General features: G+C 41.8%; 1 protein-coding gene across 9 annotated transcripts in view; it reads right to left on the bottom strand.

Annotated features, from left to right (window-relative positions):
• Positions 1-957, bottom strand: part of ZMYND11 (zinc finger MYND-type containing 11) — a 119,216-nt gene extending 118,259 nt beyond the window's left edge. For 3 of the 9 annotated variants that reach the window (XM_030819391.1, XM_012499556.2, XM_030819388.1), the window contains exon 1: positions 530-938. The gene's annotated coding sequence lies outside the window, so the exon portion shown is untranslated. Of the gene's footprint in view, positions 1-118 lie in introns of all 9 variants that reach the window. The other 6 variants (XM_030819394.1, XM_030819385.1, XM_003280230.4 and 3 more) reach the window with 5 other exon arrangements.
• Between the last annotated feature and the right edge of the window lie 16,087 nt (positions 958-17,044).

Genomic DNA, 17,044 nt, shown 5'->3' on the forward strand with positions numbered 1-17,044 from the left:
CTCCTCCTCCTCCCTGCCGGCCTCCTCCCTCCTCCCCGGCTCCCCCCGCCCGGACCCCGCCGCCGGCTCCGCGCGAAGGGCTCCGGGCTCGAGGGGCGCCATGTTTGTAATACTCCACCTCAGAGAACGCCGCGGTCGCGCCTGAGCGAGGGAGGCGAGGCGGCCGGGGCGCCGCGTGCGGGGTGAGGGCCGGGAGGGCACCGCCGCCCGCACTTACTCGCGTCTCCCCCTGGCGCCACGGGCCTGCGGGGCCGGAGCGGGCGGCGGGAAGTTGGGCGCCGCCGCCCGGGAAAGTTGGGTCCCCGCGAGGCCGCGGCAGCCGCTCACATGGCGATGCTGCGCGGGGCGGCCGCTCGGTCCCACCGGCCTCTCGGCCCGCCCGCCCTCGGAGTTTATTGTGTCGGGTCGAGGCGCCCCGCGGCCGGGCCGCGCACTGGGGGCTCTAGCGGCTGGCGCCGGACTTGCGCGCGGCCGGCCCGGCTCGCGGCCGCCTCCCGCCCGGGGCTGGAGCCGTGCACGCGGCTCCTACCTTCCCCACGTCCTGTCCTCGGCGCCTCTATCCGAAATTTGTTGGAGCATATTCCTCTGTCTCCACACATGCACTCCGTATCCACACACACGTGAAGGCTACGTACGTGCAGGCGCGCTGGAGCCGGGAGCGGGCGCCGAGGCCGGGGCGCGAGGGGGCATTGTCAGGCGCCGCCGCAGCTCAGCCCCGGGTGGACCTGGTTCCTGCCCGTGGCTCGCGGGGTCCGGAACGGCGAAGTCTGAGAAGTACGAGTGCTTCTCTTAACAACGTTGTTTAGGTAGTCTGAACAGCCCTTTACTCCTGTCATCAGAAAGAGTGGTAGGGATACGCTAAGTTCCCCGTTCCATCTCTGCGCAAACAGGACTGCGAAAAGAACAGGACCACCCATCAGCAGCCCTGCAAGAACACTGCAGATTTGCGCGAGAAGTAGGTTATCTTCTATGGAGAGGAATTCTAGACCTAATCAGAGACGATCCCTTCAAACTGTGGTTTAAGAAAGGTTCGGAGATAAGCATACTTTGATAGCGTTCACCTGTTTTCCCTGAGGACCTTTCGCCACTGGGAGTTGGGGAACACCTGTCAGTCAGAGTCCTCTGAAATTCGGTGAGTACAGGACAGCGAGGTGTTTTCAGGGAGACCGCATTCTCATAACTTTTAGTATAGTCTAGTGTTATAATTGTTCTGGTTTATTATTAGTGTTTTTAATCTCTCATTGTGCCTGACTTATAAATTAAACTTTATTATAGGCAGGTATGTATAGGAGAAAACGTAGTGTAAGTAAGGTTCAGCACTGCCCCGGGTTTCAGGTATCTATTGGCCTTCTTGGCACGTGCCCCCACCTGAAAAGTCATTAGGAAGAGATCGTTGTAGGAATTTGGGGATTCTGATAAAATATATCAATCTGCTTCTACAGCTGGTTTCTAAGACCGTTAGAATTTAGAAATGGGTGGTACTTGAATAGGTCTGTGATATACACTAGTCAAATTAACACAATCTTTCATACCATTCACAGCCCTCAATCTGATACATCCCAGAGAGTTTTTGGTTATCTCAAAGAATATCACAGAATAATTTTAATTCATTTTAAGAATAAATATATATCGTTAACATTTAGTAGAGAAGTTAAAACGTGTCAGAAGAAAAGCAAGCCATGCCTGATTTGAATGTTGGGCCAGGAATTCCAACAATGAAGAGCTTTCAGTGAGTCACCTTTTTAAAAAGTCTGTTACTTCATCTGTAAAATAGAGGACGGCCTGGTTCTGCGTATTTTACAGAAGGCACTCGAGTAAGACAACATCGTATCAATAAAAGGAAGCTTACCTTTTAGGAAAGAAGTGGCTGCATAACTCCACATTTTTTTTCCAGTTATATTTTGTAGGGATCATTTAAAATTTTATACCCAGATAGCATCTCTCATTCAACCTAATGTAAGTTAGATAACTTACCCTGATTTTCCTGTTGGTTTTGCCTAGAATTTAACCCTTGGCTCTATTTTCCAAGTAAGATGGTATTTATCCACTAAGATGAATACGAATATCCCTCCCCATATAAAACGCAAAAGCCATGGATAATTTACAAAAGAAGAAATAAAACTATTAATAAATACTGACAACTATTCAAACTCACTAGTAATGACACATTCAAACAATATAACGTTGCTTTTCTTCAAAAGACAGAATTCTTTTCCAGTGATAATGCTACTGAGGGTTAGTGAAATGAACGCTCATATACACTGCTGGCAGAAAATTGGGTTGATCTTAACTCTCTTGAATGCATACCAAGAGGCCATTAAAACAGTTTGATTTATCTCATTTGCCCCTCAGCTGAATGAATGTGTGTGTGTGGGTCTGGGGGCCAACGGTTCGAGGTTTGGAGGAAGCCCAGAAGACCAGTAACTAATTGCTGTGCTAGTCTCTTACATGACAAAGCTATACTCTTTACAGAATTGAATACAGACAGATTTTTACTTCTTGATTCTCCTTTTTGGATTGGTGAGTTTCAAAGTGGGTGCCACTGAGCCCTGGGGCTTCTCAGAGCTGTCGGGGAGCTGTCTCTGCAGGACCAAGACGTGGGAATACCTCTCCCGCCCCCAATCAGACAGCACTGCTCTATTTTCTAAAATGAGTGTCCAGATCAGATTTCATTACCTGGCTATTGGGACAATATAGTGTGTGTAAGGTAATAATTGCTCGAACTCATTTGACATGAGTTAGGGCTTAGTCTCATTATTTATTTTGTTAAATATTATCAGGAAATACTGTGGAAGAAAATGTTAACTGTAACTAATAAAGTGTGGACTGCTGCAGATGGCTGTGAGTGTAAATGTCACAGCACCTTTATTGGCCCATGGCCTCCAGAGCCGCTTCCTGATGCGGGGCAGCTCTCAAAAATGTGTGCCTAATGAGCGTCATCTCTTACACATGCTACAGCCCCCCATCCTCAGACCCCCAAGAAAGCAAGAGGATAAGAAACATTCAGTAAAAGACAGATGCTGAAGTGAGCAGTCATGATCTAGCCACTCCACAAGGTTAGTTCGTACTGCAAAGGGAGACTTTCTCAGAGACCAACTATATATATATATATATATATCGTTATATATAATATATATATAATATATATGTATATATTTTTTTTGAGCAGCAGCAGGATTTATTGTGAAGAGCAAAAGAACAAAGTTTCCACAGCGTGGAAGGGGACCCGAGTGGGTTGCCCCAATAAAATATTTTCTAAGACTATGCAATGTTCTTTGATTTCATTCCATGCCTTTCTGACTTTTTTTTTTTTTTTGAGACGGAGTCTTGCTGTCGCCCAGGCTGGAGTGCAGTGGCGCGACCTCGGCTCACTGCAGGCTCCGCGCCCCAGGGTTCACGCCATTCTCCTGCCTCAGCCTCCCGAGCAGCTGGGACCACAGACGCCCGCCACCTCTCCAGGCTAATTTTTTGTATTTTCAGTAGAGACAGGGTTTCACCGTGTCAGTCAGGATGGTCTCGATCTCCTGACCTCGTGATCTGCCTGCCTCGGCCTCCCAAAGTGCTGGGACTACAGGCGTGAGCCACCGCGCCCGGCCTCTGACTTCTGATTACAGTTTTCCGTAGTCTTTAGTATTAGATATTGATGTTTTGAATATGATTGTGGTCTCTCCTTCTCCTCTATTAGATTAACATTCTGATATATAAGTTACTATATAACAAGTTTATTAATGTTGCTTAAGGATTTCCAGTCACCTGTGGATGCTTTTAAAAATCATGTTTTTGAAACTAGAAGGCTGTGGTCCGAACTCTGTAACAGCAGTTACCATTCATTGATGCTGCCACCCTCTGTGGCTCAGACTGAAACTGCTACTATCCATATTTTAATTTTAAAAAATTTTCAGCCAGGAATAGTGGCTCACATCTATAACCCCAACACTTTGGGAGGCCGAGGCGTGAGGTACACTTGAGGCCAGGAGTTCGAGAACAGCCTGGGCAACATAACGAGGACCCATCTCTACAAAATAAAAAAAAAAATAGCCAGATGTGATGGCTTACTCCTGTAGTCCCAGCTACTCGAGAAGCTGAGGGAGGAGGGTCGCTTGAGCACAGAGGTCAGGGCTGCAGTGAGCTATGATTGCACCCCTGCACTCCAGCCTGGACAGCAGATCAAGACGTTCTCCAGGAGAAACTATCAGTATAAGAAATCCATTTCCATTGAATGCCATGATTCCTCCAATACTTAAGTGGCAGCTTTTTACTACACAGCAACCGAGGAGCTGAGCTGACAGTGCTTGCCAGGCCTAGTTCCAGTTCCTGTGGGCCTTGAAACCCAGGCTGCGGGCATCTCTTCAGGGCTCCATAGCTGTGGCTCCTGAAATTCAGCTCCCCACTTCTGTCCATGAATGTACACTATTTATTAGAAGTAGGTCCTCCCACACCCAAGTTAATATGCTTCAGAACATTTAAAGTAGGATCCTGTCTTTTCAAGGGCAACTCATCACACAAGATGAAAAACGGATGTTTGTGTATATGTGTGCCTTCTTTCCTTCAAAATTGTGATTCTAACCTTTTCCCTGTCTCCCTTTTCCCTGTTTTCCTTTTTTTGAGATAGGGCTTACTCTGTCACCCAGGCTGGAGTGCAGTGGCACCATCTTGGCTCACTGTAACATCCGCTCCTGGGCTCAAGCGATCCTCCAACTTCAGCCTCCTGAGTAGCTGGGACCACAGGTGCATGCCACCACGCCCAGCTAATTTTGTATTTTTGGTAGAGATGGGGTTTCACCATGTTACTTACACTGGTCTCGAACTCCTGAGCTCAAGTGATCTGCCCGTCTTGGCCTCCCAAGTGCTGGAATTACAGGCGTGAGCCACCACGCCCGGCCCCGTCTCTCTTATATAGCATGATGTAGAAGAATATGCACTAGTGCACCTGAGTCGAAATTCCACCTTACTGTGAGACGTTCAAGTGATTTCACCTTTTTGAACCTTGGTTTCCCTGTTTTTCAGGAGTATGATTTTCTAACATCAGATTACTTGGATTAGAGTCCTAACTCCACCATTCTCTAGCTATTGACCTTGGACAAGTTATTTACCAATTTATGTCTCATTTTCCTCATCTGTAAAATGGGAATAATATAATTATACAATTTCATAGTGGTCATTGAGAGGATTAAATGAGAAAATGCATGTAAAATTATAATACTGCCTGATTGGAATAACTTCAGTATTAGTGGCTACAATTATTGTTATCTGTAAAATGGTGATGAATATTAAACGGACCAAATATTGTGAAATGCCTGACAAAAGGAGCTCCTTCTACCACGTCCCGTAGTCGAGCGCACAGCACAACAAAGTGAAGACATCCAAGGACACAAGAATGTACGTGATTAATCGCAGGTGCGTCTCCAATTCCTCATTGCTCCCCACAGATCCAGCAGCCCAACCCAGGCTGGATCCTGGGGATTTCCTCCTGGCTGTTGATCTTTAGCTCCAGATGAATTGCCATTATCTGGAACAGAAGAAACAATTTCAGCCTGTGTTGACTCTCTTAGGTTTTTTGTTTGTTTGTTTGTTGTTTGTTTTTCAGAACTGCAGCTCCAGCAGCCACTTCCCCAGACTCTTGCTTCTGACTAGTTATGTAACTTTTGGCACGTAGCAACCTTTCCCAGCTTCAGTTCCCTTGTCTGTAAACGATGGAGGTTTACAGTTCGCACAAGGTTTGCATTAGTACTAAAATTCAATGAATTCCAATGCTATACCGGCCTCTGTTCCTAGAAATCCTGTTGTTTCTGCTCTGTTCTTCAAAAGCTGTCTTATCAGATATATTTTCTGGTCCTATTTCTCTTTACCCCTGACTTCCTTTCTTCCCCACTGCACTTGATGCTTGGCCCCTCTGCAGGCACTATCACACCAGTGCTTCCCTGTAGAAAACTTCTTCCCCTGGGATGGAAGCCAGGACTCTTTAAGAGACTTTATTCTTGTATTCACAATATACAGAGGCATGGGGATAATTGCTGTAATATCTTGAGAAGTTATTCTCTTCTTCATTTAAACATTTAAAGTACCAGAAAATGCACACTTACATGTTTGTATACTTCCTCCAACCTCTTGTCAGGGATACCTTTCCAACATCTTTTCACTTTTTAGGAAGGACAAAATTTAGTCATAGGCTCCACTATCAGCTTATGGAGAGTTTCATGCAGTGAACTTACATTAAAACAAAAAGAGGCACCTGCACTTGGCCGTCATTACTAAGGTCTATACACACATGTCAATGATCGTGTCTGAACACAGAGCTGTGAACATGCCTCTTCAATGTTACATTTTACAGAAATTCCCTTCTCATTGCCACCTATTTGTGGCAATGGCAAATGAGAATCTGTGCGGGAATTTTTTTAGTTTCTGTTTTGAGACGGAGTCTCGCTCTGCTGCCAGGCTGGAGTGCAGTGGCGCAATCTCAGCTCACCACAACCTCCACCTCCTGGGTTCAAGCGATTCTGCTGCCTAGGCCTCCCGAGCAGCTGGGACTACAGGTGTGTGCCACCACGCCCAGCTAATTTTTCTATTTTTAGTAGAGATGGGGTTTCACCATGTTGACCAGGTTGGTTGCTATCTCTTGACCTTGTGATCTGCCCACCTCGGCCTCCCAAAGTGCTGGGATTACAGGCGTGAGCCACTGCGCCCGGCCTTTTAGTTTCTTTAAAACCCAGTACTGTGGTATATAGCATTTAAGATTTTCATTCTCTTCCTTCAGCTTTCTCACAGCTGTGATTACTCATGTTCCCATGCAAATTAATGTTTAAGAAATCATCACAGTATTTACCACTGATGCCTTTGGAATTTTATGTTGTTCTAAAGGATTCTCCCTTTTGTTAGTTTTCAGAAAAGCTTTCTTTAGGTTTGGTTAGTTGGCATAAAATTAAAACTGATGTTATCTTCATGTACGTTTTAGGTTTTTAATACAAATAAAGCTGAGAGAAATTGTAAAAAGGCTGATGGGATAGAAACATTTAAATAAACATTTATAAACACTTATAAATAAACAGCTCATAGGAAACTGTCTTCTAGAAATAGTAAAGTATAAAACGTCCATTTGTAGTCTTCTTTCTGTTATTTAAAGAAAACTATGTCTCAATAAATTGTCCAGTGATAAATCCCTTAAAGATCTAGAGAAAAATAGAGTAAATACATTAGATCTCCCAGGGGAAATGGTAGAAAGTAAGTATCTAGGAGAACAATAAAATGAAATGTAAATAATTACAGTGCCGAATTATACTTTCTACAAAATAATTATATTTCAAAAATATTTCCTACATTATTTGGCCATCGTCTCTGCATTTACAGTTTGATTGGTTTCTTTTGCTTATGTGCAGTATTGAGATAAAGTGAAAAGTTGGAGGCCAGGCTTGGTGGTGCACGCCTGTGGTCCCAGCTACTCTGGAGGCTGAGGCAGGAGGATTGCTCAAGCAAGGAGTTCGAGGCTGCAGTGAGCCATGATTGTGCCACTGCACTCCAGCCTGGGCAACAGAGCAAGACCCAGTCTCAAAAACCAAACCAAAAGAAAAAAAAAAGGGGAAGAAAGAAAAGCTTCAGAGAGCACAACTTCCTTTTTTCTTTTAATGTAACTGCACTGAGAATTTCAAGCACAGGAAGTTCTACATCCTCAACTACCACGCGTAGAAAGCAAAACATAGAAAGCAATGCGTTTCTTTCTGCATCCTCGCCCTCCTCCTTCCGTCAGTCAGTCCACAGTCCCTCTTCTCCAGTGAGGCCTGGTGTGAATTTTCCACACACAGTGCTATTCAGGGGCTGATTATCCTTTCTTATTTGTATTCATTTCTTTTTTTATACCTATTTTGAAAATTCATGCAGAATATAGGCAAAGAAGCTGAAAGTAAAAGTGAAACTCAGCGCATTTTTAATTTTTTATTAGTAATTGCATTTTTAAAAAGGACAGTTGCTGGAAGAGAAGGTAATTGAATATAGATTACAACAAGATTTAGGGACAATTACAGAATTTCTTATATATTTACTATTAAATGAATGGTAATTATCTTTTATGTAAATGGCATTTTATGCCAGCCAGATGTTTTTTATATATATATGCACACACACACATGAAATAGCCTGATGGCTAAATAGTGATTTATTCCTATGATAGGATTCATGTAATTTTTTTTTTTTTTTTCTTTGAGACGGAGTCTCGCTCTGTCACCCAGGCTGGAGTGCAGTGGCCCAATCTCAGCTCACTGCAAGCTCCGCCTCCCGGGTTCACGCCATTCTCCTGCCTCAGCCTCTCCGAGTAGCTGGGACTACAGGCGCCCGCCACCACGCCCGGCTAATTTTTTTGTTTTTTTTTTTAGTAGAGACAGGGTTTCACCGTGGTCTCGATCTCCCAACCTCGTGATCCGCCCGCCTCAAAGTAGTTGTTTATAAAGGTCTTTTTTAATGTTAAGTGCAAAACTAGGATTAGGATAGACGTTAAAGAAAAGGATCATATAGTGTAAAAATAAACATGTATATTAGTAGAAAAAGACCACAAAGTGTTATGAAAAAATACTAACTATATTAATCTCTAGCAAATAAAAGTACTTGTTTTATTTTTTCTTTTTTATATTTTTATTTTCTTGTGTCATATTCATATTTCAATTATTAAAAAATGTTGTTCTAGAAATTGTGAACCAAAAGTATCTGAGACAGGTCTCAATCAATTTAGAAAGTTTATTTTGCCAGGGTTGAGGACGTGCACATGGCACTGCCTCAGGAGGTCCTGATGACATGTACCCAAGGTGTTCAGGACACAACTTGGTTTTATACATTTTAGGGAGACATGAGACATCAGTCAATCCATGTGAGATGTGCATTGCTTGGGTCTGGAAAGGCAGGACAACTCAAGGTGGGGCTTCCAGGTCCTAGATAAGAGACAAACGGTTGTATTCTTTCGAGTGTTTGATCAGCGTTTCACTGAGATACACAATTTACACGTGAGACGGGGGTAGACAGATAGTTACTTATGCCTTAGTCGGGCTCAGCGACTGCATTTTTACATAAATGGTAATTCAATCAGGTATGCATTTGTCTCAGGTGAGCAGAAGGATGACTTTGAGTTCTGTCCTTTGTCCCACACCTGTGAAAATAAGCTATCAATTTACCTTGCCAGGGTAAAAATTCAACAGAATGGTTTTAGGGTAAAGATCTTGAGCCCCCTCCACAAGGAATTTCCTTGTGAGCAAAATTGTGAGTAAGGTATGAGCTTTTTTATCTTTGTGGCTGTCTTACTTGGGAATAAAATGGAAAGCAGCTTTGTCTGACACAATTCCCCAGCTTGACTTTTCCCTTTGGCTTAGTGATTTGGGGTCCTGATACTTATTTTCCTTCCACAAGGTGAAATGCTGGATTTTAGCAGACTTGTCGTGCAACTTTGAGGGGTATTTGTTTAGCAAGCAACTAAACGCAAAAGTACCATGCAATGCAGGTAACAGAACATTTATTTAATTTATTTATTTATTTTGAGACAGAGTCTCACTCTGTTGCCCAGGCTGGAGTACAGAGGCATGATCTCAGCTCACTGCAAACTCTGCCTCCCGGGTTCAAGCAATTTCCATGCCTCAGCCCTCTGAGTAGCTGGGATTACAAGCGTGCACCACCACACCTGGCTAATTTTTGTATTTTTAGTAGAGATGGGCTTTCACCATGTTGACCAAGCTGGTTTTGAACTCCTGACCTCAAGTGATCCACCCGCCTTGGCCTCATAAAGTTCTGAGATTACACTCAGGTGTGCTGGGCCACGGTACCTGGCCCAGAAAATTTATTTTTAATTAAATATTATATTCCTATGAATACATTTATTCTGTTAAATGAAAAACAACTCTACTGTTCATAGTAATATCAAATTGAAGCCATTTTTATAGGTCAAAGAAAGTGGATACTGTCATTTTCGTATGGTTCAACCTCATAGCATTGGTTTTCACATTCTCTGATTGGGATTTTAGAAAAATAAAAGCAAAAGTGAAGCCAGACTTAAGTGTGTTCTAAATGGTAATCCAATAGTCTAAGTGGGAGTCCAATTAGAAGAAATGCTCATGATAGCATTTCATGTAGGTTTTCCCTCAAATTCAATCAACTTCTAGAAGTCAGTTGTATTAGTCCACTCTCACACTGCTATAAAGAACTACCTGAGACTGGGGAATCTATGAAGAAAATACGTCCAGTTGACTCACAGTTCAGCAGGCTTAACTGGAAGCGTGGCTGGGAGGCCTCAGGAAACTTACAATCCTGGCAGAAGGACAAAGGGGAAGCAAGCACCTTCTTCTCATGGTGGCAGGAGAGAGAGAGCTGAGGGGGAAGTGCCATACACTTTTAAACCATCAGATCTTGTGAGAACTCACTATCACAAGAACAGCAAGGGGGGATATCCACCCCCATGATCCAAATATCTCCCACTAGGCCCCTCCCTTGACATGTGGGGATTAAAACTTGATATGAGATTTGGGTGGGGAAATGGAGCCAAACCATATCATCAGTTCAATATTTTATATTAAGAGTTATAGTGATGTTGAACTCATATTCCCTGTGGAGGTTAAAAACTCTTTATATGATGGTGAGAAGTTTTAGTTAGAAAATTTATTTCTTCTATAAATTTATCTTTGATTATTAGAGCCCTTGCACAATAAGTACCTGTATTCATTAAACTAAAGTAAAATATTCTGAGAACTGTATGATGTGACCAAGCTGTTACCGTTCCAGCTCATTTAATCCTTACCAACTGATAACTGCAGTGCCCACGTTTTACTCATGAGGAAACTGAGAATTAGAAAGATAAAATATCTTGCCTAGGCTCCCAGCTGACAAGTGACCTATCCCAGGCTTGAGTCCAAGATTATCTACTGACAGATCTGAAGTCTGGACTTCTAGTTACTATTCCTATTCAAGTCTGTCATTTCAGATGTATTACCCAATTAGGAGCACATTGTTTAAAGTTTATACTTGTAATGCCACACACAGAAAACCTCCTTGCCTTGTATTAAAAATTTATATTTTGTCCATCAGAGCAATCGATTTAAAAAATTTTAAAAAGAAGCACGCACTAAACAAAGGGTTTTAGATATGTGAAAAATTCTAAAACAAGCAACAAATAAATCCAAAATATTATGTTCAGATGAGTCACTCAAAGTGGAAAAAAAAATCTTCCCTTTGGCCACCAAGTGTTTAAGAGTGCAGAATTCACAGCTAGGCCCATGGTGGTTATTATGCCTATTAATTATTCCAAGAGATTCAATTACTCAGATTCTTTTATGGCAACACTTGGTAGATGAGGACAGATAAAGAGAAGGAATTCAAAAGTATGGTCAGGTGTGAGACTTACAACTACTATATTCTTTTAATTATAATTCTTTTTTTTTTTTTTTTTGAGATGAAGTCTCTCTCTGTTGCCCCGGCTGGAGTGCAGTGGCACGATCTTGGTTCACTGCAACCTCCACCTCCCAGTCTCAAGTGATTCTCATGCCATTGCCCTCAAAATAGCAGAGACCACAGGTGTTAGCCACCACACCCAGCTAATTTTTGTATTTTTTTGGTAGAGAGGGGGTTTTGCGCCATGTTGGCCGGGCTGGTCTCAAATTCCCGACCTCAAGTGATCTGCCCTCCCCAGCCTCCCAAAGTGCTGGGGCTACAGGCATGAGCCACTGTGACTTGTCTATAATTCTTTATCAAAGCATTTGCATTAAAATGCAGCTTGTGTGACACTCTTATATTATAACCTGAATTGAAATATTTTTATTACTGTTAATCTTATAACATGACATTAATTTTTGTTAGTATGTGACTGTGTGACATAGCCAATTTCCATGCTACAGAATTTGAGTCTACATAGTTTTCCAATTGCTTATGTGATGTTCTATACATAATGTAAAAAATGTCTTAAATGTGAAAATAAAAGCAAGAAAATAAGCTAACTCTAAAATGAAAGGTAAAGTCAGAAGCAATTTAGTACACTTCTAGGGTTAAGAAAATTCATTAAAATCATTTTTTACCTATAAAACTCAACTTACTAAATTTATGTTTAGATATTGACATAAGCTTGTTGTTCCTATATCATAGAAAAGAATGAAGAGTGTTTTCCTTCCATATGTGGATTTTACAGAATATTTTGGAAATGTAGGTTCATTTGTCCTTCCCTCCCTCCCTCCCTCCCTCCCTCCCTCCCTTCCTTCCTTCCTTCCTTCCTTCCTCCTTCCTTCCCTCCATGTCTCCTTTAACTCATATAAATATATTCCTTCCTCCTCTCTGTGGAGTTCATCCTCCCTTTAAACTTTATTAGCTAGATCACTGTGATCTTCCGATAATTTGTATTCCTAAAATACTAAAAGTCAAAAACATATAATCTAGGAATTGACATCATGCATAATAGAGGTGAAAGAGGTCTCCAAACATCCATTGGTCTAGAATTTTGCCTTTTGCCCCTTGGAAGGATGGAAGGAAACTGGGTCTTTGATAACATCACTGAGTCTGAAAGATCCATCCCAGGAGTTGGATATAAACTGAAGCTGGACAGATGTCAATCATTTTTATATATATTTAGGAGTTTAGAAATGACAGGTCTTCTTGCTGGATAAAATTGGGGAATCAAGGAAATGAAGAAATTAGATATAACTCCCAAATTTTTGGACTGAGTAACTGAAAGAATAGTGTCATTTTTGGAAATGGAGAATATTTGGGGAGGAACAGGTTTTAGAGTGGAATCAGGAATTCTATTCCTGATGTTAACTTTGAGTTATGCTCAAGACATGCAAAAAGAAATATCAGATAAGCAGATGGGTACAGATATAGTAGTCAGGAGCTTAAGCGAAAGGTAAAGACTGGGGACATGCATTTGGGAATCACCAACATTTAGTTGTTACTTGACATCACTGGACTGGATGAGGCTGTCAGAGATTATAGATGGGGAAAAGAAAGACACCCAAAGAAAAGCCCTGTTTGATCCCTACGTAGACTAGAAAGACTCTGCAAAGAAGAACAAGAAGCTGGCTTGTGCTGGGTCCAGTGGCTTATGCCTATAATTCCAGTACTTTGGGAGGCTGAAGTGGGAGGATTGCTTGATCCTGGGAGTCTGAGGCTGCAGTGAGCCACAATCGTGCCAATTCTCTCCAGCCTGGGTGACAGGGTGAGACCCTGTCTCAAACAAAAAAATAAACCCAAAAAGTTGGCTTGTGAAGAAGAAGGAAAGCTAGTTCTGTGTGGTGTCATCAAGAAGTGAGAAATGAAAATGTCTCGATCATAGAGCATGATCTAATATTTTAAAACTTGCTGAGAAAATCCTTAGAGACCTACAAAGAGACTAAGACTCCCACACAATAATAATGGGAGACTTTAACACCCCACTGTCAACATTAGACAGATCAACGAGACAGAAAGTTAACAAGGACATCCAGGAATTGAATTCAGCTCTGCACCAAGCAGACCTAATAGACATCTACAGAACTCTCCACCCCGAATCAACAGGATATACATTCTTCTCAGCACCACACCGCACCGATTCCAAAGTGACCACATAGTTGGAAGTAAAGCTCTCCTCAGCAAATGTAAAAGGACAGAAATTATAACAAACTGTCTCTCAGACCACAGTGCAATCAAACTAGAACTCAGGATTAAGAAACTCACTCAAAACCGCTCAACTACATGGAAACTGAACAACCTGCTCCTGAATGACTACTGGGTACATAACGAAATGAAGGCAGAAATAAAGATGTTCTTTGAAACCAAGGAGAACAAAGACACAACATACCAGAATCTCTGGGACACATTTAAAGCAGTATGTAGAGGGAAGTTTATAGCGCTAAATGCCCACAAGAGAAAGCAGGAAAGATCTAAAATTGACACCCTAACATCACAATTAAAAGAACTAGAGAAGCAAGAGCAAACACATTCAAAAGCTATCAGGGGCAAGAAATAACTAAGATCAGAGCAGAACTGAAGGAGATAGAGACACAAAAAGCCCTTCAAAAAATAAATGAATCCAGGAGCTGGTTTTTTGAAAAGAACAACAAAATTGATAGACCACTAGCAAGACTAATAAAGAAGAAAAGAGAGAAGAATCAGATAGATGCAATAAAAAATGATAAAGGGGATATCACCACCGATCCCACAGAAATACAAACTACCATCAGAGAATACTATAAACACCTCTATGCAAATACACTAGAAAATCTAGAAGAAATGGATAAATTCCTTGATACATACACCTGCCCAAGACTAAACCAGGAAGAAGTTGAATCTCTTAATAGACCAATAACAGGCTCTGAAATTGAGGCAATAATTAATAGCTTACCAACCAAAAAAAGTCCAGGACCAGACAGATTCACAGCCGAATTCTACCAGAGGTACAAGGAGAAGCTGGTACCATTCCTTCTGAAACTATTCTAATCAATAGAAAAAGAGGGAATCCTCCCTAACTCATTTTATGAGGCCAGCATCATCCTGATACCAAAGCCTGGCAGAGACACAACAAAAAAAGAGAATTTTAGACCAATATCCCTGATGAACATCAATGCAAAAATCCTCAACAAAATACTGGCAAACCGAATCCAGCAGCACATCAAAAAGCTTATCCACCATGATCAAGTGGGCTTCATCCCTGGGATGCAAGGCTGGTTCAACATATGCAAATCAATAAACATAACCCAGCATATAAACAGAACCAAAGACAAAAACCACATGATTATCTAAATAGATGCAGAAAAGGCCTTTGACAAAATTCAACAACCCTTCATGCTAAAAACTCTCAATAAATTAGGTATTGATGGGATGTATCTCAAAATAATAAGAGCTATCTATGACAAACCCACAACCAATATCATACTGAATGGGCAAAAACTGGAAGCATTCCCTTGGAAAACTGGCACAAGACAGGGATGCCCTCTCTCACCACTCCTATTCAACATAGTGTTGGAAGTTCTGGCCAGGGCCATCAGGCAGGAGAAAGAAATAAAGGGTATTCAATTAGGAAAAGAGGAAGTCAAATTGTCCCTGTTTGCAGATGACATGATTGTATATCTAGAAAACCCCATCATCTCAGCCCAAAATCTCCTGAAGCTGATAAGCAACTTCAGCAAATTCTCAGGATACAAAATCAATGTGCAAAAATCACAGGCATTCTTATACACCAATAACAGGCAAACAGAGAGCCAAATCATGAGTGAACTCCCATTCACAATTGCTTCAAAGAGAATAAAATACCTAGGAATCCAACTTACAGAAGATGTGAAGGACCTCTTCAAGGAGAACTACAAACCACTGCTCAATGAAATAAAAGAGGACACAAACAAATGGAAGAACATTCCATGCTCATGGGTTGGAAGAATCAATATCGTGAAAATGGCCATACTGCCCAAGGTAATTTATAGATTCAATGCCATCCCCATCAAGCTACCAATGACTTTCTTCACAGAATTGGAAAAAACTACTTTGAAGTTCCTGTGGAACCAAAAAAGAGCCCACATCACCAAGTCAATCCTAAGCCAAAAGAACAAAGCTGGAGGCATCACGCTCCCTGACTTCAAACTATACTACAAGGCTACAGTAACCAAAACAGCATGGTACTGGTACCAAAACAGAGATATAGACCAATGGAACAGAACAAAGCCCTCAGAAATAATACCACACATCTACAACTATCTGGTCTTTGACAAAACTGACAAAAACAAGAAATGGGGAAAGGATTCCCTATTTAACAAATGGTGCTGGGAAAACTGGCTAGCCATATGTAGAAAGCTGAAACTGAATCCCTTCCTTACACCTTATACAAAAATTAATTCAAGATGGATTAAAGACTTACATGTTAGACCTAAAACCATAAAAACCCTAGAAGAAAATCTAGGCAATACCATTCAGGACATAGGCATGGGCAAGGACTTCATGTCTAAAACACCAAAAGCAATGGCAACAAAAGCAAAAATTGACAAATGAGATCTAATTAAACTAAAGAGCTTCTGCACAGCAAAAGAAACTACCATGAAAGTGAACAGGCAACCTACAGAATGGGAGAAAATTTTTACAATCTACTCATCTGACAAAGGGCTAATATCCAGAATCTACAAAGAACACAAACAAATTTACAAGAAAAAAACAAACAACCCCATCAAAAAGTGGGCAAAGGATATGAACAGACACTTCTCAAGAGAAGACATTTATGTAGGCAACAGACACGTGAAAAATGTTCATCATCACTGGTCATTAGAGAAATGCAAATCAAAACCACAATGAGATATCATCTCACACCAGAGAACGGATGGTGCCCGTGACTGTCTGCTGTGCCCAGTGTAGGCAGGGGGACCAGAGCCCATTCTGGGCACCACCCCCAGGGAAGCCTGCTCTCTGCAGAGGGCCCTGCTCATTCACCAGGTTTCCCATTAAAGCCTAAGTAAGAAAATTAGCACATTTATAAGAAATGGAATTCCACTGCATCCTTCATGTAAAATGAGAGTAAGGAGAAAAATATTTTTTCTTATGGACTATCTTCCCGTTTATCTTTTCCTCATTGTAACAGAGACACTGCTCACGCATGTAACTCCACTTTTATGACCCTGCAGCTTGTTAAAGGCCTTGTAATTATGCTATAGATGTAAAATCCTGGCAGAAACTGCCCAAGAATGAGACCAGTATCTGGCTCCACAGACACTGTTATTATCTTTGGCCGCCCTGCTTCCAGTCCTCCCATCCAGACCTGGATTCTCAGCATCAATCAGAATGATCACCACATCGCCATTGAGGAGGGATGTTCCGCTGAGAACATGTGACCCCTCCCGGCTCCAGGCAAGGAGGAGCTTTCTCCATGGCACAAGCCACCTTTTCATCTTTTGGACTTGAAGCTGTCTCACGAAAATAACATCCACACTCAGAGATGAGGTAAATGTCTGTTAATTTGTATGTAACAAGGCAATGTATTGGTAATTTTTAAAATTAGTTTCAAAGTTTAAAAGAATATAATAGGTTTTTAGGAATCATTTTAAAAGTACTTTAAAAGAGGCCGGGCGCGGTGGCTCACACC

The sequence above is a fragment of the Nomascus leucogenys genome, chromosome 9 (genome assembly GCF_006542625.1).
Source record: "Nomascus leucogenys isolate Asia chromosome 9, Asia_NLE_v1, whole genome shotgun sequence".
Lineage (NCBI taxonomy): Eukaryota > Metazoa > Chordata > Mammalia > Primates > Hylobatidae > Nomascus > Nomascus leucogenys.